Source organism: Salmo salar, chromosome 19, assembly GCF_965601325.2.
Source record: "Salmo salar chromosome 19, fSalSal1, whole genome shotgun sequence".
Lineage (NCBI taxonomy): Eukaryota > Metazoa > Chordata > Actinopteri > Salmoniformes > Salmonidae > Salmo > Salmo salar.
The window spans coordinates 31,714,964-31,736,746 of record NC_138309.1 but is presented as its reverse complement, the minus strand read 5'-3'; the positions used below and the strand labels follow the sequence as shown (position 1 = coordinate 31,736,746).

Below are 21,783 nucleotides of genomic sequence, written 5' to 3'. Positions count from 1 at the left end.
GACTGTACATTAGTGAGACTCATAGCACAGTGAGATAAATACAGATCAATACGAGTGTCTCAATCCACCGCATCCGCCTATGTAACACTTCTGCATCTGCGGTGAAAGGTAACAGAACTATAGCGGTGTTTGTCAGACCATGAGACTTCCCCAAAATCAGTCTTCTCACAAAATCATCTGTAGTGTCCGAACGGTTTAGCCTACAAACTATTATGACCCCTCTGTGGGAAGATGAGACTCTCACGAACATGTACATATCAGTTTTGCTCTAGGACGCCCACAGGCCTCACAAGACTCGCCTGAATGTCCCCCGGTACCGGTCAATTTTCTTTTATGGAAGTACATATGGAGTCTGTTTAGTTAAATACATGTAAAAAAATATGTAATAATGTTTCCTGACTTTCTATGATTGTCCCAAAAACGAAATCTAAAATAGTGTCTATGTGTTGTTCCATGTAGTGAATCTGTTATTCAATGGGTTTGTATGAGCTAATAGCAGTAAGGCCCAATTTTTTTAAATCAAATAATGTTTTAATATATATATATATATATTTTATTCTTCAAGGGTTCTTAAAATTAAAATCTAATAGCAAAATGATCCTTGGTATGACCTTCTTAAAACAATTCTATATAGCTTAGTAGTACCCCCCTCCCCCGGCTTTGACTGGGTTAATACTCATAGTACTGTACATTAGCCAAACTCGTAGTACCGTACATTAATCACACTCGGAGAACTGTACATTAGCTACATTAGTTTGTTCCTTAAAATCCTTAAGAATCTATTGACACACCCGTGCGTTAAACTAAGTAACATAATTTAAAAAATCCCCAGTCAATATCCGTCAGTTAACCTCTCTAGGGTAGGTGGCAGTATTTGCACGGCCGGATAAAAAACGTACCCGATTTAATCTGGTTATTACTACTGCCCAGAAACTAGAATATGCATATAATTGTTTGATTTGGATAGAAAACACCCTAAAGTTTCTAAAACTGTTTGAATGGTGTCTGTGAGTATAACAGAACTCATATGGCAGGCAAAAACCTGAGAAGATTCCTTACAGGAAGTGCCCTCTCTGACCATTTCTTGGCCTTCTAAACTCTCTTTATTGAAAACTGAGGATCTCTGCTGTAACGTGACACTTCCTACGGCTCCCATAGGCTCTCAGAAGGCGGCAGAACGTTGAATGATGACTTTGCAGCCCATTGCTGAAAAACAGTAGCGCATTTGGATAGTGGTCGATCAGAGAATGAGACTGTGGCGCGCGTGCACGAGAAGAGTCCATTTTAGATTTTTTGTCTTTGAACGAAAACAGGGTTTCCCGGTCGGAATATTATCGCTTTTTTTATGAGAAAAATCGCATAAAAATTGATTTTAAACAGCGGTTGACATGCTTCGAAGTACAGTAATGGAATATTTAGAATTTTTTTGTCACGAAACGCGTCGGGCGCGTCACCCTTCGGATAGTGTCTTGAACGCACGAACAAAACAGAGGATATTTGAACAGAACTATGGATTATTTTGAACCAAACCAACATTTGTTATTGAAGTAGAAGTCCTGGGAGTGCATTCTGACGAAGAACAGCAAAGGTAATCCAATTTTTCTTATAGTAAATCTGAGTTTGGTGAGTGCCAAACTTGGTGGGTGTCAAAATAGCTAGCCCGTGATGGCGAGCTATCTACTCAGAATATTGCAAAATGTGCTTTCACCGAAAAGCTATTTTAAAATCGGACATAGCGATTGCATAAAGGAGTTCTGTATCTATAATTCTTTAAATAATTGTTATGTTTTTTGTGAACGTTTATCGTGAGTAATTTAGTAAATTCACCGGAAGTTTGCGGTGGGTATGCTAGTTCTGAACATCACATGCTAATGTAAAAAGCAGTTTTTTGATATAAATATAAACTTCATTGAACAAAACATGCATGTATTGTATAACATAATGTCCTAGGAGTGTCATCTGATGAAGATCATCAAAGGTTAGTGCTGCATTTAGCTGTGGTTTGGGTTTATGTGACATTATATGCTAGCTTGAAAAATGGGTGTCTGATTATTTCCGTCTGCGTACTCTGCTGACATAATCTAATGTTTTGCTTTCGTTGTAAAGCCTTTTTGAAATCAGACAGTGTGGTTAGATTAACGAGAGTCTTGTCTTTAAAATGGTGTAAAATAGTCATATGTTTGAGAAATTGAAGTAATAGCATTTCTAAGGTATTTGAATAGCCACGGGATTCCACTGGCTGTTGAGTAGGTGGGACGATTTCGTCCCACATACCCTAGAGAGGCTAAAGCATAGGCATCCACCTATGGCAGCTTTCCGCCTCTGCAGTGAAAGGTGGCAGAGCTACAGTGGTGTTGGTCAGACCATGAGACATCCCAAAAATCAACATGATGGTGTTCTCCGTTTTGCTCTACGACCCCCACAAGTGTCACAGGACTCGTCTGAAGTTGGTAACGCTGATGTGCCAGATTCTGTCTATAGTGTCCGAACCGTTTGAGCTACAAACTAATATGTCCCCGCTATGGAAAGGGGAGACTGCGTTTTTGCTCTACGACCCTTACAAGTGTCAAAGGACTCGTCTGAAGGTAACCCATACAAACAAATGGAAGTATGGAGGTAGTTTTGTGCCAACAAAAATAATGGGTCCCCTGTTGGGGATCTTATCCCGATATCGGGATTCATTGTCAAGAGACCACGGCGGGAAATTCAAAAACTGCAAGAATCTAATAATTTCAATTTCTCAAACAATCAACTATTTCTCACAATTTGAAAGATAAACATCTCCTAAATCCAACCACATTGTCCGATTTCAAAGAGGCTTTATGGCGAAAGCATAAAGTTAGGTTATGTTAGGAGAGTACATTGAAAATAGCTGTGTGTAATGTTTTGTCCATTCAAACACAGGCGTCACCATAAGCGGATAACCAGCTAGAATTATACACCAACCTTTGACAATCTTCCTCAGATGACACTCCTAAGACATTATGTTACACAATACATGCATTTTTTGTTCCATCAAGTTGATATTTATATCCAAAAACAGCATTTTACCGAAGCGGTGAAAATCAGATTTTTTTTTCTCTCAAATGCTTCCGGTGAACAACGTTACAAATCACAAAATTACTATTCGATAACATTGGTAAATTATATTATTGTCATTCAAATATTCATAGTTTAACATTTCGTAAATGCTACTGCAATGCCAGATTTCAAAATAACTTTACTGGGAAATCACAATTTGCAATAAACCGGGTGCTGTGCTAAGAACAATAGGCTAGGCTATACAGGTTAGCACCATATGTAACCATGTAATATCAAAATTACTATTGTCAATATTCCCTTACCTTTGATTATCTTCATCCATTGGCACTTCTAGAAATCCCAGGTCCACTACAAATGTGGTTTCTTTTGACAAAGTTCATAATTGATGTCCAAATAACTCCAAGTTGTTCCATGTTGTTAGCGCTTCGGTAGGCTACTAAAAAGTAGCGCGGGGGGGGGGGGGGAGTCACGGCGAAAAGTAAAAAAAAGAATCTATTTACATTGTTCAAACATGTCAAACGTTGTTTAGCATCAATCTTTAGAGCCATTTTTAACGTGAAACATCAGTAATGTTTCAACCCGACCTCTCCTGTGTCTTGAAAAACGTCTTTGAAAAATGTATCGCATCACATGATTGCGCAGGTGCAGCCAATAATGAAGTGACGACATCCCAGGGAGGTCAACTTCTCTTCATTGCCATCCGGTCTCTGTTCATCATAGACGCTTCAAACAACTTTATAAAGATCGTTGACATCTAGTGGAAGCCGTAGGAGTTGCGAAATGAATCCTTTCTCACTATGGTATCTATAAAACAATGACACTAAATAGTACAGCCACAAAATTCAATTTTTTTTAAATCTATTTTTCACAGGTTTTTGCCTGCAATATGAGTTTTGTTATACTTACAGACACCATTCAAACTGTTTTAGAAAATTCAGAGTGTTTTCTATCCGAATGTGTTAATAATATGCATATCCTAGCTTCTGAGTTGGTGTAGGAGGCAGTTAAAAATGGGCACATATTTTTTTCAAAATTTCTCAATACTGCCCCCGAGCCTCAACAGGTCTCTTGACGGTCACCTAGGATAGGGGGCGCCACAGCGCATTTTGAAAGAAATTCGTGCCCATTTTAAAGGGCCTACTAGTCAAACTCAGAAGCTAGGATATGCATATAATTAATACTTGTGGATAGAAAACACCCTAAAGTTTCTAAAACTGTTTGAATGGTGTCTGTGAGTATAACAGAACTCATATGGCAGTCAAAACCCCGAGACAGATGGAAACAGGAAGTGGAATTCTGAATTGCGAACTCAACTTCATCACGTTGCCTATTAATCACACCGTGAGCTATGGTTCATTGAGCACTTCCTATTGCTTCCACTAGATGTCCCCAGTCTTTACAAAGTGGTTTGAGTCTCCTACTGTTAAAACTGAATGAATGAGACGCTGTGGAACGTGGTCACACGGAGAGGGCCATCACCATTTTGACGCCGGCGCCCCTGGTTACCCTCCCCTTTCGAAACGTTTTGAAACACAATGCAATCGTCCCCCTCGAATCTTATTGGCTCTCTTGTTGAAAAACGCCCTGAAGATTTATGTTATACAACGTTTGACATGTTTGAACGAACCTAAATGGGAAAAAAAAGCATTTTCTCGAAATGGCTGTCCCGTGGCCGGCGGAGCATTTGGATAAGCCTTCAGACGCGCTAACAAGAACAAGCTCTTGGAACATAAAGGAGTAATTTTTTCGAACGAAAATACATTTGTTGTGGACCTGGGATTCCTGGAAGTGCTTTCTGATGAAGACAACCAAAGGTAAGGGATTATTGACAATAGTATACAAGACTAGATGTGATATGCGATTGTTCCAAGATGGCGCTGACCTGTAACGTTAGCCTATTTTTCAGAGTATCGCATCCCCTTTCATCGCAAAGTATGATTACCCAGTAAAGTTAATTTTAAATCTGGCATTACAGGCGCTTTCAAGAGATATTCATCTATAAATCTTAGAATGACAATATTACATTTTAAAAATGTTTTCGAATAGTAATTTAGTAAATTGTAGCTCTGTTTCATCGGATGCATTTGAGGGAAAATAGTTAGTCAACGTTACGCACCGATGTAAAATGCTGTTTTTATATATAAATATGAACTTTATCGAACAAAAGAATGCATGTATTGTGTAACATGATGTCCTAGGTGTGTCATCTGATGAAGATTGTCAAAGGTTAGTGCTGCATTTAGCTGTTTTTTGGTTATTTGTGATGCATGTGGTTGGTCGGAAAATGGCTATGTGGCTACTTTTACGATATACTCCTCTAACATAATCTAATGTTTTGCTTTTGCTGTAAAGCCTTTTTGAAATCGGACAACGTGGTTCGATTCAGGAGAGGTGTATCTATAAAACGATATAATTTTTTAAAAAAAAATTTAAAAAAAAATTATACAATTTTGTTATGCTAATGGCGATATGATTTTTCGCTGGATGTCGAGGCCGCACAGGTTTTTTTTAAATGATTTGATAAAATATTGAATTTGGCCTTTACTACTATAGCCCATAGAAAAGCATTGAATAAAACATTCATAAATGGAACAAAAAAGTTAACATAAGGAATAAGGTTTTGAAATGTCTGTCCTATATCTAGGAGGTATAAGAAAGCTCAGTAAATGTAAAAGTTTTTTTGGGACACATTTAAAAAAAGTATAATTTGATAGCTAAATGGGTCCAAACATTCTAAATTAAATAGCTAAATGGTCCATGGTATGACCATCTTAGAACAATTCCATATGTTAAGTGGCAATTTTAGCATGTACAGTTGAAATCGGAAGTTTACATACACCTTAGCCAAATACATTTAAACTACATTTTTCACAATTCCTGACATTTAATCCTAGTAAAAATTCCCTGTTTTAGGTCAGTTAGGATCACCACTTTATTTTAAGAATGTGAACAGTCAGAAAAATAGTAGAGAGAATTATTTATTTCAGCTTTTATTACTTTCATCACATTCCCAGTTGGTTAGAAGTTTACATACACTCAATTAGTATTTGGTAGCATTGCCTTTAAATTGTTTACCTTGGGTCAAACATTTCGGGTAGCCTTCCACAAGCTTCCCACAATACATTGGGTGAATTTTGGTCCATTCCTCCTGACAGAGCTGGTGTAACTGAGTCAGGTTTGTAGGCCTTCTTGCTCGCACGTGCTTTTTCAGTTCTGCCCACAAATTTTCTGTAGGATTGAGGTCAGGGCTTTGTGATGGCCACTACAATACCTTGACTTTGTTGTCCTTAAGCCTTTTTGCCACAACTTTGGAAGTATGCTTGAGGTCATTGTCCATTTGGAAGACCCATTTGCGAACAAGCTTTAACTTCCTGACTGATGTCTTGAGATCTTGCTTCAATATATCCACATAATTTTCCTCCCACATGATGTCATCTATTTTGTGAAGTGCACCAGTCCCTCCTGCAGCAAAGCACCCCCACAACATGATGCTGTCACCACCGTGCTTCATGGTTGGGATGGTGTTCTTCGGCTTGCAAGCCTCCCCCTTTTTCCTCCAAACATAACAATGGTCATTATGGCCAAACAGTTCTATTTTTGTTTCATCAGACCAGACATTTCTCCAAAAACTACGATTTTTGTCCCCATGTGCAGTTGCAAACCGTAGTCTAGCTTTTTTATGGCGGTTTTGGAGCAGTGGCTTCTTCCTTGCTGAGCGGCCTTTCAGGTTATGTTGATATAGGACTCGTTTTACTGTGGATATAGATGCTTTTGTATCTGTTTCCTCCAGCATCTTCACAAAATCCTTTGCTGTTGTTCTGGGATTGATTTGCACTTTTCGCACCAAAGTACGTTTATCTCTAGGAGACAGAACGCGTCTCTTTCCTGAGCAGTATGACAGCTGCGTGGTCCCATGGTGTTTATACTTGCGTAATATTGTTTGTACAGACGAACGCGGTACCTTCAGGCGTTTGGAAATTGCTCCCAAGAATGAACCAGACTTGTGGAGTTTTATAAAAAAAATTCTGAGGTCTTGGCTGATTTCTTTTGATTTTCTCATAATGTCAAGCAAAGAGGCACTGCATTTGAAGGTAGGCCTTGAAATACATCCACAGGTACACCTCCAATTGACTCAAATTATGTCAATTAGCTATCAGAAGCTTCTAAATCCATGACATCATTTTCTGGAATTTTCCAAGCTGTTTAAAGACACAGTCAACTTAGTGTATGTAAACTTCTGACCCACTGGAATTGTGATACAGTGAATTATAAGTGAAACAATCTGTCTAAACAATTGTTGGAAAAATTACTTGTGTCATGCACAAAGTAGATGTCCTAACCGACTTGTCAAAACTATAGTTTGTTAACAAGAAATTTGTGGAGTTGTTGAAAAATCTGTTTAATGACTCCAACCTAAGTGTCTGTAAATTTCTGACTTCAACTGTACATGTTGATTGGGCAAACAAAACAAATTCATGCACAACACAACACTAAACAATACGTTAATTGCGCTATACTGGTGACAACCGGTACCCACAAACTGTTAGGACCTACATAAAGCAGTCCCAACACCTTACCAACGCTACACCTGGCTATCAGCGGAGCCTTGTCTGGCAGCGAAACAGTTCATTCAGCCTCATTTACTGCCTTTAAAAAAACATAGCTGATATGGCTGACTTGCTTAAACAAATGTGGTTTCTACTGACAATTGAGATGTACAAACTATGGCATAAGGGGACGAGGAGTGGATGAGAGGCAATCCATCATTTCGATTAAGACATTAATGAGCGAGCTAGGATGGATGTAGTCAATATAACTATTTGTTCAGCACTTTTTAAATGTACAGCGACAGAATTCAGAACATCGGCCGTTCTTACAGTATTCTCCCTGTACACCAAGTCAGAACCAGAGGATAAGTGAAGGGGACATATAAGCAGACAATGAAAGCGCTTACAATATTCGATGATTACATTTCTCTAAACAGGCTATAGGCTACACGTGCACCACCAAGTCAGAACAGTAGGGGAAATTAAAAGGGGAAAAGGGACCAAATTATTAGGGTGAGGCACATGGGCTACTAACAATTTACTACACTACATACACTTAGTATTACTTTCTTAGCTACAGTATACATATCTCCCTGGCATATTACATAATTTATGCAGCAGCATACAAGACATGTTAAGACTCACCACAGGAAGGTGCCTTCATGGGCAAATTTTGTCATCAAAGTCTGGTGTTCTCTGGATTTATGGTGCTTTCAGATTGGGAACAACAAGGTTGAATCATGAAGTCAGTGATCTTCAGGTCGGAGCTCTAGAAAGAGGCCCGAGTTCCCAATTTACAATTCCAAGTTGGATGACTGTTCAAAACATATTTTCCCAGTCGGAACTCGTTTTTTTCCCAAGTTTCCAGTTGTCTTGAACTCACTGAAGTCCGATTTCCCAGTTCCCGAGTATCCAGTTGTTTTGAGCGTGGCAATAGTCATGCTGGATTGGCAGCATGGCCAATGTTAAATATTTATCCTTTTAAGCTTGGAAAAGAGACCCTTAAACCCAGACTTGGGATCACACACCCACTCCACTGAATAGCAGGCTAGTGACTGCTTTACAATGCTTGCAGTTAGCCACTGATTCCTTCCAAACCACTCATTGTTGAATTTGCGATTTCCAACTTGCTGTGTAATATTTATGGCCGATGAACACAGATACGTTTTATCTATCATTTCTCTTCATTATTTCTCTTCATATGACAAGGATTAAAAAGGATATGCCAGTAGATTGTCGACTTGATTCATGATGATGACTGCTAGCTAAGATTTTGAAAGTATCAGTCCAATCAAAGCTACTGTAGATATAACGGGATTTGACTCTCTACCCTTAGATTTGGCAGTGACGTAGTGTCCCCATGAGTGACAGAACACTGAGCCAATCACGGCGCAACTAGAGAACATTACCAATACCTACGCTCTGTATTTCCACTGGCTGCCGCACCACCACAGAATGCACTGAACTAGGCTGAAACACCTGCATTTTGGAGCTGCCTTACTCAAGAAAGCGAAAAAGTGACCAAATGTATATGCAGCTTTATAAACTCAAGAATATATATTTTTTAAATTACATTGTTTGCAAACTGATATGTGACACGTATTAATGGCAAAATAACATGCAAAACAGGCAACCCCCAATTTTATTTTCATTTTTTTATTTTATAAAAATGTTTTGATTAAAGGGTGGGGCTCGAAACAGGTGGGGCTCTGCAGTCCAGTAAGACAGAGTACACAGCTAAAGTGAGAGCACCATAACAGTGCCGATAACAGCTACAAAGCACAGTCTCGGACGAGTCCAGGTAGCGAGAGAACAGTTTTGTATTTGCAGTGTGTTACTCATCCATATCTACCTCTGTGTTCCATAATCATATCATACAGTATGCTGTTAGCCTGTTTAACATTCTAAGCATATTAGTGGGGCCAGGGGGGGAGCTGGTGTGAGTGTCTGGCAGGTGTCCAGAACAGAATGTGGAACATGGGGTCAGGCTGAACCACTGACTGTAATACAGCTGAGAAGAGGGTACAGCCACTGAAATAATGGAACCTTTAGAAAGGAAACTCTTATCATTCTGTGGCTCAGAAATGTAGGATATGTGAAATCGTATCCCCAATAAAAAATGTACTGAATGGAAATTAATTTAGTTAATTGAACAATCCTCATAAACAATTAATTACACTTACAAAATCAAATCAAATTGTATTTGTCACATGCGCCAAATACAACAGGTGTAGACAGTGAAATGCTTACAATCCCTAAACCAACAATGCTTTAAGAAGTTTTAAGAAAGAAAGGTGTTAAGTAAAAAATAGAAAATAAAAGTAACAAATAATTAAACAGCAGCAGCAAAATAACAATAGTGAGGCTATATACAGGGGGTACCGGTACAAAGTCAATGTGCAGGGGCACCGGTTAGTCGAGGTAATTGAGGTAATATGTACATGTAGGTAGAGTTAAAGTGACTATGCATAGATAATAAACAGAGTAGCAGCAGCGTAAAAGAGGGGTCTGGGTAGCCCTTTGATTAGCTGTTCAGGAGTCTTACGGCTTGGGGGTAGAAGCTGTTAAGAAGCCTTTTGGATCTAGACTTGGCGCTCGGGTACCACTTCCTGTGCAGTAGTAGAGAGAACAGTCCATGGGCCTTCCTCTGACACAGCCTGGTATAGAGGTCCTGGATGGCAGGAAGCTTGGCCCCAGTGATGTACTGGGCCATACGCACTACCCTCTGTAGTGCCTTGCGGTTGGAGGCCGAGCAGTTGCCATACCAGGCAGTGATGCAACCAGTCAGGATGCTCTCGATGGTGCAGCTGAGGACCCATGGCAAATCTTTTCAGTCTCCTGAGGGGAAATAGGCTTTGTCGTGCCCTCTTCACGACTGTCTTAGTGTGCTTGGACCATGTGTAACTCTGTGTTTTTGTTTTTGCTTTGCTTTATCTTGGCCAGGTCGCAGTGTTCTCAACTGGCCTACCTGGTTAAATAAAGGTAAAATTAAAAAAATTATAGTTTGATGGTGATGTGGACACCAAGGAACTTGAACCTCTCAACCTGCTCCACTGCAGCTCTGTCGATGAGAATGGGGGCGTGCTCGGTCCTCCTTTTCCTGTAGTCCACAATCATCTCCTTAGTCTTGATCATGTTGAGGGAGAGGTTGTTGTCCTGGCACCACACGACCAGGTCTCTGACCTCCTCCCTATAGGCTGTCTCATCGTTTTTGGTGATCAGGCCTACCACTGTTGTGTCATCGGCAAACTTGATGATGATGTTGGAGTCGTGCCTGACCATGCAGTCATGAGTGAACAGGGAGTACAGGAGGGGACTGAGCACGCACCCCTGAGGGGCCCCCGTGTTGAGGATCAGCTGTGTTGTTACAGTGGCTTGCGAAAGTGTTAACCCCCCTTGGCATTTTTCCTATTTTGTTGCCTTACAACCTGGAATTAAAATAGATTTTTTGGGGGGGTTGTATCTTTTGATTTACACAACATGCCTTCCACTTTGAATATGCAAAATATTTTTATTGTGAAACAAACAAGAGTTAAGACAAGAAAACTTGAGAGCCACCTTTTGCAGCAATTACAGCTGCAAGTCTCTTGGTGTATGTCTCTTTAAACTTGGCACACTTTAAGCCACTGGGATTTTTGCCCATTCTTCAAGGCAAAACTGCTCCAGCTCCTTCAAGTTGGATGGGTTCCGCTGATGTACAGCGATCTTTAAGTCATACCACAGATTCTCAATTGGATTGAGGTCTGTGCTTTGATTAGGTCATTCCAAGACATTTAAATGTTTCCCCTTAAACCACTCTAGTGATGCTTTAGCAGTAGGCTTAGGGTCATTGTCCTGCTGGAAGGTGAACCTCCGTCCCAGTCTCAAATCTCTAGAAGACTGAAACAGGTTTCCCTCAAGAATTTCCCTGTATTTAGCGCCATACATCATTCCTTCAATTCTAACCAGTTTCCCAGTCCCTGCTGATGGAAAAACATTGGCAGGGATGGTGTTCGCGGGGTGATGAGAGGTGTTGGGGTTGCGGCAGACATAGCGTTTTCCTTGATGGCCAAATAGCTACATTTTAGTCTCATCTGTCCAGAGTACCTTCTTCCATATGTTTGGGGAGTCTCCCACATGTCTTTTGGCAAACACCAAACGTGTTTGCTTATTTTTTTCTTTAAGCAATGGCTTTTTTCTGGCCACTCTTCCGTAAAGCCCAGCTCTGTGGATTGTATGGCTTAAAGTGGTCCTATGGACAGATACTCTACTCTCCGCTGTGGAGCTTTGCAGCTCCTTCAGGGTTATCTTTGCTCTCTTTGTTGCCTCTCTGATTAATGCCCTCCTTGCCTGGTCCATGGGTTTTGGTGGGCGGCCCTCTCTATCAATTTTTTTATAATGAATTTAATGGTGCTCCCTGGGATGTTCAAAGTTTCTGATATTTTTTTATAACCCAAACCTGATCTGTACTTCTCCACAACTTTGTCCCTGACCTGTTTGGAGAGCTCCTTGGTCTTCATGGTGCTGCTTGCTTGGTGGTGCCCCTTGCCTAGTGGTGTTGCAGACTCTGGGGCCTTTCAGAACAGGTGTATGTGTGTGTATATATATATATTTTTTTTCCTTTATTTAACTAGGCAAGTCAGTTAACCTGTTATGGCTAGGGGGCAGTATTTTCACGGCTGGATAAAAAACGTACCCGATTTAATCTGATTATTACTCCTGCCCAGAAACTAGAATATGCATATAATTATTAGCTTTGGATAGAAAACACTCCAAAGTTTCTAAAACTGTTTGAATGGTGTCTGTGAGTATAACAGAACTCATTTGGCAGGCCAAAACCTGAGAAGATTCCATGCAGGAAGTGCCCTGTCTGACAATTTCTTTGCCTTCTTGATTATCTCTATCCAATACAGGGGATCTCTGCTGTTACGTGACACTTCCTACGGCTCCCATGGGCTCTCAGAAGGCGGCAAAAAGCTGAATCGTGGCTTTGCAGGCTCTGGCTGAAAAACAGCGCGTTTGGATAGTGGCCAGTCACAGTACTATGAAACTCAGGCGCGTGCACGAGTCGACTCCATTGTTTATTTTCTCTCTCTTTGAACGAAAACCACCACTCCCGGTCGGAATATTATTGAAAAATGGCATAAAAATTGATTTTAAACAGCGGTTGACATGCTTCGAAGTACGGTAATGGAATATTTAGAAATGTTTTGTCACGAAATGCGTCGTGCGCGTGACCCTTATTTACACTTCGGATAGTGTCTTGAACGCACGAACAAAACGCCGCTATTTGGATATAACTATGGATTATTTTGAACCAAACCAACATTTGTTATTGAAGTAGCAGTCCTGGGAGTGCATTCTGACGAAGAACACCAAAGGTAATAACATTTTTCTTATAGTAAATCTGACTTTGGTGAAGGCTAAACTTGCTGGGTGTCTAAATAGCTAGGCCTGTGATGCCGGGCTATGTACTCAGAATATTGCAAAATGTGCTTTCACCGAAAAGCTATTTTAAAATCGGACATCTCGATTGCACAAAGGAGTTCTGTATCTATAATTCTTAAAATAATTGTTATGTTTTTTGTGAACGTTTATCGTGAGTAATTTAGTAAATTCACCGGAAGTGTTCGGTGGGAATGCTAGTTCTGAACATCACATGCTAATGTAAAAAGCTGGTTTTTGATATAAATATGAACTTGATTGAACAAAACATGCATGTATTGTATAACATAATGTCCTAGGGTTGTCATCTGATGAAGATCATCAAAGGTTAGTGCTGCATTTAGCTGTGATTTTGGTTTTTGTGACATTATATGATAGCTTGAAAAATGGGTGTCTGATTATTTCTGGCTGGGTACTCTGCTGACATAATCTAATGTTTTGCTTTCGTTGTAAAGCCTTTTTGAAATCGGACAGTGTGGTTAGATAAAGGAGAGTCTTGTCTTTAAAATGCTGTAAAATAGTCATATGTTTGAAAAATGGAGGTTTTTGTATTTTTGAGGAATTTGTAATTCGCGCCACGCCTATCATTGGATATTGGAGCAGGTGTTCCGCTAGCTAATTATGTGACTTCTGAAGGTAATTGGTTGCACCAGATCTTATGAATACAAATGCTCGCACCACATTTCCGTTTTTATTTAAAAAAAAAAAAACTTTTTTTTTTTTTTTTCACTTCACGAATTTGGACTATTTTGTGTATGTCCATAACATGAAATCAAAATCAATTTAAATTACAGGTAATGCAACAAAATAGGAAAAAGGCCAAGGGGGTGGCCCGTCAGGAAGTCCAGGATCCAGTTGCAGAGGGATGTGTTCAGTCCCAGGATCCTTAGCTTAGTGATGAGCTTTGAGGGACTATGGTGTTGAACATTGAGCTGTAGTCAATGAATGGCATTCTCACATACAGTGGCAAGAAAAAGTATGTGAACCCTTTGGAAATACCTGGATTTCTGCATAAATTGGTTATAACAATAGACAAACACAGTCTGCTTAAACTAATAACACACAAACAATTATAAGTTTTCATGTCTTTATTGAACACACCGTGTAAACATTCACAGAGCAGGGTGGGAAAAGTATGTGAACCCTTGGATTTAATAACTGGTTGACCCTCCTTTGGCAGCTATAACCTCAACCAAACGTTTTCTGTAGTTGCGGATCCTGCACAACGGTCAGGAGGAATTTTGGACCATTCCCCTTTACAAAACTGTTTCAGTTTAGCAATATTCTTCGGATGTCTGGTATGAACTGCTCTCGAGGTCATGCCACAGCATCTCAATCAGGTTGAGGTTAGGACTGACTGGGCCACTCCAGAAGGCGTATTTTATTCTCTTGAAGCCATTTTGTTGTTGATAAATCTGTGTTTTGGGTCGTTGTCCTGTTGCATCACGCAACTTCTGTTGAGCTTCAACAGGACAGATAGCCTGACATTCTCCTGTAAAATGTCTTGATTAACTTGGGAATTAATTTTTCTGTCGATGACAGCAAGCTGTCCAAGCCCTGAGGCAGTAAAGCAGCCCCAAACCATAATGCTCCCTCCACGATACTTTACAGTTGGGCTGAGGTTTTGATGTTGGTGTGCTCTGCCTTTTTCTCTCCACACATAGTGTTGTGTGTTCCTTCCAAACAACTCAATTGTAGTTTCATCTGTCCACAGAATATTTTACCAGTAGCACTGTGGAACATCCAGGTGCACTTTTTCAAACTTCAGACATGCAGCAATGTTTTTTTGTACAGCAGTGGCTTCTTCCGTGGTGTCCTCCCATGGGCACCATTCTTGTTTGGTGTTTTACGTATCGTAGACTCATCAACAGAGATGTTAGCATGTTCCAGAGATTTCTGTAAGTCTTTAGCTGACACTCTAGGATTCTTTTCAACCTCATTGAGCATTCTGCGTTGTGTTCTTGCAATCATCTTTGCAGGACGGCCACTCCTAGGGAGAGTAGCAACTGTGCTGAACTTTCTCCATTTATAGACAATTTGTCTTACCGTGGACTGATGAACATCAAGGAATTTAGAGATACTTTTGTAACCCTTTCCAGCTTTATGCAAGTCAACAGTTCTTAATCTTAGGTCTTCTGATATCTCTTTTGTTTGAGGCATGGTTCACATAAGGCAATGCTTCTTGTGAATAGCAAACTGTTTTTTATAGGGCAAGGCAGCTCTAACCAACATCTCCAATCTCGTCTCATTGATTGGACTCCAGGTTTGCTGACTCCTGACTCCAATTAGCTTTAGGTGAAGTCATTAGGTTCACATACTTTTTTCAACCTACACTGTGAATGTTTAAATGATGTATTCATATAGACAATAAAAATACAATAATGTGTGTTATTAGTTTAAGCACACTATGTCTGTCTATTGTTGTAACTTAGATGAAGATCAGATCAAATTTGATGACCAATTTATGCAGAAATCCAGGTAATTCCAAAGGGTTCACATACTTTTTTTTGTCACTGTAGCTGTTCCTTTTGTCCGGGTGGGAAAGGGCAGTGTTGAGTGCAGTAGAGATTGCATCATCTGTGGATCTGTTGGGGTGGTATGCAAATTGGAGGGGGTCTAGGGTTTCTGGGATAATGTTGTTGATGTGAGCCATGACCAGCCTTTCAAAGCACTTCATGGCTACAGATGTGAGTGCTATGGGTCGGTAGTCATTTAGGCAGGTCAACTTAGTGTTCTTGCTTGAAACATGTTGGTATTACAAGCTCAGTCAGGGACAGGTTGAAAATGTCAGTGAAGACACTTGCCAGTTGGTCAGCGCATGCTCGGAGTGCACATCCTGGTAATCCGTCTGGCCCTTCGGCCTTGTGAATGTTGACCTATTTAAAGGTCTTACTCACATCAGCTATGGAGAGCGTGATCACACAGTCATCCGGAACAGCTGATGCTCTCATGCATGCTTCAGTGTTACTTGCTTTGAAGCAAGCATAGAAGTCATTTAGCTTGTCTGGTAGGCTCATGTCACTGGGCAGATCACGGCTGTTCTTCCCTTTGTAGTCTGTAATACTTTACAAGCCCTGCCACATCCGACGAGCATCTGAGCCGGTGTAGTACGATTCAATCTTAGTCCTGTATTGACGGTTTGCCTGTTTGATGGTTCGTCGGAGGGCATTGTGGGATTTCTTATAAGCTTTCAGGTTAGAGTCCCGCTCCTTGAAAGTGGCAGCTCTACCCTTTAGCTCAGTGCGGATGTTGCCTGTAATCCATGGTTTCTGGATTACAGGCAATTTTTCAATTCTGTCAAGGCTCAGGAGAAGACCCAGATGCAAGACAGTTTCGAAGTAACACAAGTTTATTACAAAAACAGGGGGCAGGCAAACGACAGCTCAAGGGCAGGCAGAGGTCAGTAATCCAGAGCAGAGTCCAAAAGGTACAGAACGGCAGGCAGGCTCAGGGTCAGGGTTGGCAGAATGGTCAAAACCGGGAAACTAGAAAACAGGAACTAGAGAAAGACAGGAGCACGGGGGAAAATGCTGGTAGGCTTGACAAAACAAAACGAACTGGCAACAGACAAATAGAGAACACGGGTATAAATACACTGGGGATAATGGGCGACACCTGGAGGGGGTGGAGACGAGCAGAAAGACAGGTGAAACAGATCAGGGTGTGACAGATTCTTGGAATGAATTTCAATCAATCTGATGAGTTGCCCCAACTCTAATGTAGATCTACAGCTTTGGCTGTGGAGAGGGGTTTCAGTGAGAATGCACAGAGAGAGGGATGATATCATCTCATGATATGATCAAACACTCGTTAGCACAGGAAGTTTCTCTCTTCTCTTCCCATTATTGCCTTTGGTCGCACTCCTCCTTTCCTATGGTTTTTTCTTCTGGTCTCTTTTCTTCTCTGTTCTCTCTAACCTTCCATATCTGTCTGGCTCAACATGGTTGTCTGTACAGGCCCACCTGATGCTACAGGGAAGACTCCTCATTTGTTTTAAGAAAATGTTGTTTTGCCCTCTTTCCTCAATCCAATTCCTTCCAAATAAGCCAATTCCTTTCAAGTATGCCTCAAGTGCAAATTGCATTGTAAAGTCATCTCATAAAATGCTTATCTGTGAGAGCGTTTAGTGTAAGGTGGGAATGATTGCACGCTATGAGAAATCACCCTAATCTGAGTTGCCTCTCGCCTCTCCTCTCGCCTCTCCTTAGGAGTCTATTATGGCAAAAGATTATGCTTGTAAGACCGTCATAACACCGCTGTAATGTTGTGAATAACTTATCCATTTAGTGAGAGAGCTGGCGGTCTACTTTATGGCATTGTTTTTCACAGCCCTCGTGGCTCAGTGTTCTCCCCAGAGCTCGGAAAACTTCCTGGTTTATGTCTGCCCTTCCTGTTTGAACCGAATGGAGCCAGCCCTGCGGCCCAGTCGTTGTCACAGCCCCAATCAACCAGGCAACGAGTGTCCCGCTAAATCATTATCCCAGAAGCCCTTTCTTTCCTCCTCGTCTCTCATTCCTCATTCTAACTCTCAATATTAATTTCTGACACCATGGATATGGGTTCTGGGATAAATATGTCCGTGTTGTTCAAAGTGGGGCAGGAGGCTAATATGACGAGCATTGCAGAGCATTCAAACAGGAAGATATTATCCCACTGTGTGATAGGATGCGTACCCCTGTGTGATAGGATGCGTACCACTGTGTGATAGGATGCGTACCACTGTGTGATAGGATGCATACCAAATAGGCCCGCGGATCAATTTCCAACAAAAACAGTCGGTCTCAACTTAATATTGTTAGAATAGTAGAATAGTAGAATACACAAGGTGAAATGTATACATTTGGTTGTGCATCAGCACAACTGACAATCACTCAGTTAGCCCATGTCAGCTAACATTTTTTTAATTGATAAGTTAGTCTAGCCATCTATCTAAGCTTGTAGTAATCATGGTCAAATTACCGACTGCGGGGCCCCCATTGATTTTCATAGTCACTCTCACTCACTCAGATATCATATTTAAAACGGCAAACATTTCTCTCCACCCAATGGCAATATGAGTAGAATTGCTGGAAAGCTACACATTTTTCTCTTCGCCCATGGCACAATGAGAAGAATAGCATGACATTTGTTAGGGAGTGGTAGAAATGTACACAATTGTTACCCGGAGGAAAATGGGGGAGAGTCATGCTTGTTCAATTTCAGTCAGGGGGAGGGTTTAGTATTACATTTATTTCCAGGGGAGGGTCATGTAATTTCTAATCAATTAACAAACCTAATGTAATGGTAAATCTAAGGGCTCTATTTTAACTAACCTAACACAATGGTAAATCTAAGGGCTCTATTTTAACTAACCTAACACAATGGTAAATCTGAGCGCTGGCGGTAGTGCTATAGGTTTAGGGGTGTGTCAGAAATATTTTTGCTATTTTCACAACCAAACATTATCGTCACAATATCGGATAGCAAGTTAGCGGGGTGAGCCCTAGTAGCATTTTAATCTGTGACGTCACTCGCTCTGAGACCTTGAAGTAGTTGTTTCCCTTGCTCTGCAAGGGCCGCAGCTTTTGTGGAGTGATGGGTAACGATGCTTCGTGGGTGTCAGTTGTTGATGTGTGCAGAGGGTCCCTGGTTCGAGCCCAGGCGGGGTCAAGGAGAGGGACGGAAGCAAAACTGTTTTAAGGGTTGGGTTTTGATGAATAAACCAGTTGCGGGTGTGTCGAGGCTTGGCCCCTCACTGGCCAATCAGAGCGTGTTCCATGGTTAAATATGTGGTTGTTTCAAGTTGTGTATTTACTGCCTTTTATTGGATTTTTTATTTATTGGAATCCACTCCAATTCCAATGTTAGTCAAGTTTGTTAAACAGCTTACAGAAACGAAATAACAAAATGTAGACCCATCCCATCTTTGCTAAATATGTTAACTTAAACCTGTTTGCAGTCCACATTGTTCTAAGTAATTGCATGGCTTCAATGTGGAAATATACTGTATACATAGCATTCACACTGATATAGGGGCTAGTCCTACTGTAAATTGCAATATGACTGAGCATGGACATGCCACAGGTTGTCAATAAGCAAGATAAAATCCTAAAAAGAGAGCGAAGAATTGGAATCAAATTCTAAACAAAACTAAAAAACGATATCTAAATACACTTACAGGCACCATAATGTCTCCCTGTGGGCATATAATATTAAACAACGCAGACTGTGGAGGGTTTTACCTGCATCCAAGGTTTTCACAGTAGCTGGACAAAGAGCCAATATAAAGAGAAAGGGAGAATGTCCACTCACCGTTATACTGCTCCCATATATGTTTTGTATACATATTGGAACCATCTGACAGATTGCATTCACACTGCTCCAGAAGTTGCATTGTATGCGAGCCACAGACACTCTCACCATAAAACCAGGACATTGTTAATCATTCTAATAAGTTTGGTTTTAATAAAAATTCTACAAAAAACAAGCAATCTTACTTTTTTTCAACAACAATTAATAAATACATGTAAAATGTAATGATATAAAATTGCCTGGATAAAAAAGACGCATTGCTGTTTAAGCAGCCTTCATTATAGTAGGCCTAGGGTAAGGGTAGCCTATGGAGGGATTTGCGTTTTAAAAATGGGAAACAAGCAATAGCTACAGGAAAATTCACAGAGGTCCTCATCTCTCGTTTCATGATGGGCATGGACATACTTAGCCTACATCATGGTGTGGGGGACTTTACGCACCTCCAAAGCATGGCTAAAATATAGTAGGCTTGCCTACAATACATACAGTACAGTGCATTTGGAAAGCATTCAGACCCCTTGACTTTTTCTACATTTCTTTACATTAAAACCTTTTTCTAATATGGATAAAAATACTAATAATCCTCATCAATCTACACACAATACCCCATAATAACAAAGCAAAAACAATTTTTTAGAAATGTTTGCAAATGTATTAAAAATAAAAAATGAATATCACATTTACATAAGTATTCAGGCCCTTTACTCAGTACTTTGTTGAAGCACCTTTGGCAGCGAATACAGCCTCGAGTCTTCTTGGGTACGATGCGTCAAGCTTCGCACACCTGTACTTGGGCAGTTTCTCCCATTCTTCTATGCAGATCCTCTCAAGCTCTGTCAGGATGGATGGGAAGCGTCGCTGCACAACTATTTTCAGGTCTCTACAGAGATGTTCGATCGGGTTCAAGTCCGGGCTCTGGCTGGGCCACTCAAGGACATTCAGAGACTTGCCCCGAAGCCACTCCTGCATCGTCTTGGCTGTGTGCTTAGGGTTGTTGTCCTATTGGAAGGTGAACCTTCGCCCCAGTCTGAGGTCGTGAGCGTTCTGGAGCAGGTTTTCATCAAGGATCTCTCTGTACTTTGCTCAGTTCCTGACCAGTCTCCCAGTGCCTTCTACCATATAGGCCTGATTGGTGGAGTGCTGCAGAGATGGTTGTCCTAATGTAAATTTCTCCCCTCTCCACAAAGGAACTCTGGAGCTCTGTCAGAGTGACCATCGGGTTCTTGGTCACCTCCCTGATCAAGGCCCTTCTCCCCCGATTGGTCAGTTTGGCTGCCAGCTCTAGGAAGGGGCTTGTTGGTTCCATACTTCTTCCATTTAAGAATGATGGAGGCCACTGTGTTCTTGGGGACCTGCAATGCTGCAGACATTTTTTGGTAACCTTCTCCAGATCTGTGCCTCGACACAATCCTGTCTTGGAGCTCTACGGACAATTCCGCCGACCTCATGGCTTGGTTTTTGCTCTGACATGCACTGTCAACTGTGGGACCTTATATAGACAGATGTGTGCCTTTCCAAATAATCTCCAGTCAATTGAATTTACCACAGGTGGACTCCAATCAAGTTGTAGAAACATCTCAAGGATGATCAATGGAAACAGGATGCACCTGAGCTCAATTTCGATTCTCATAGAAAAGGGCCTGAATACTTAAGTAATTAAGGTATTTCTAAAAACATGTTTTCACTTTGTCATTATTGTCACGCCCTGACCTTAGAGAGACGTTTTATTCCTCTATTTGTTAGGTCAGGATGTGATGTGGGGTGGGCATTCTATGTTGTATATTTCTTTGTTGTGACCGAGTAGGGTTGCCAATCAGAGGCAGCTGTCTATCGTTGTCTCTGATTGGGAATCATACTTAGGCAGCCTTTTCCCACCTGTGTTTTGTGGGTAGTTATTTTCTGTTTAGCTTATGTGCCTGACGGAACTGTGCGTTTTCGTTTTTCCCTTTTGTTATTTTGTTTGAGTGTTTCTTGAAAATAAATATCATGAACACTTACCACGCTGCGTTTTGGTCCACTTCTTCTTCAATTACAAACGACGACCGTTACAGAACTACCCACCACCAAAGGACCAAGCAGTGTGGTCAGGAGAAATGGACCTGGGAGGAAATCCTACACGGGAAAGGACCCTGGAGGCAGGACGGGGAGTATCGCCGTCCGAAGGAGGAAATAGAGGCAGCGAGAGCAGAACGGCGACGCTATGAGAAACTAGCATGGCAACAACGGAAGCCTGAGAGGCAGTCCAACAAAAAAAAAATGGGGGGGGGGGGCACACGGGGAGATTGGCGGAGTCAAGTTTGAGACCTGAGCCAACTCCCCGTGCTTACCGTGGGGAGCATGTGACCAGTCAGACATCGTGTTATGCTGTGATGCACACTATATCTCCAGTGCACATTCATAGCCCGGTGCACTCTGTGCCTGTGCCCCGCATTTGCCGTGCTAGAGTGGGCATTCAGCCAGGGCGGATTGTGCCGGCTCA

At 41.2% G+C, this 21,783-nt stretch overlaps 1 protein-coding gene across 4 annotated transcripts in view; it reads left to right on the top strand.

Annotated features, from left to right (window-relative positions):
* LOC106578662 (uncharacterized) overlaps nucleotides 1-21,783 on the top strand; it is a 91,714-nt gene that overhangs the window by 40,385 nt on the left and 29,546 nt on the right. The gene's annotated exons all lie outside the window — the stretch shown is intronic.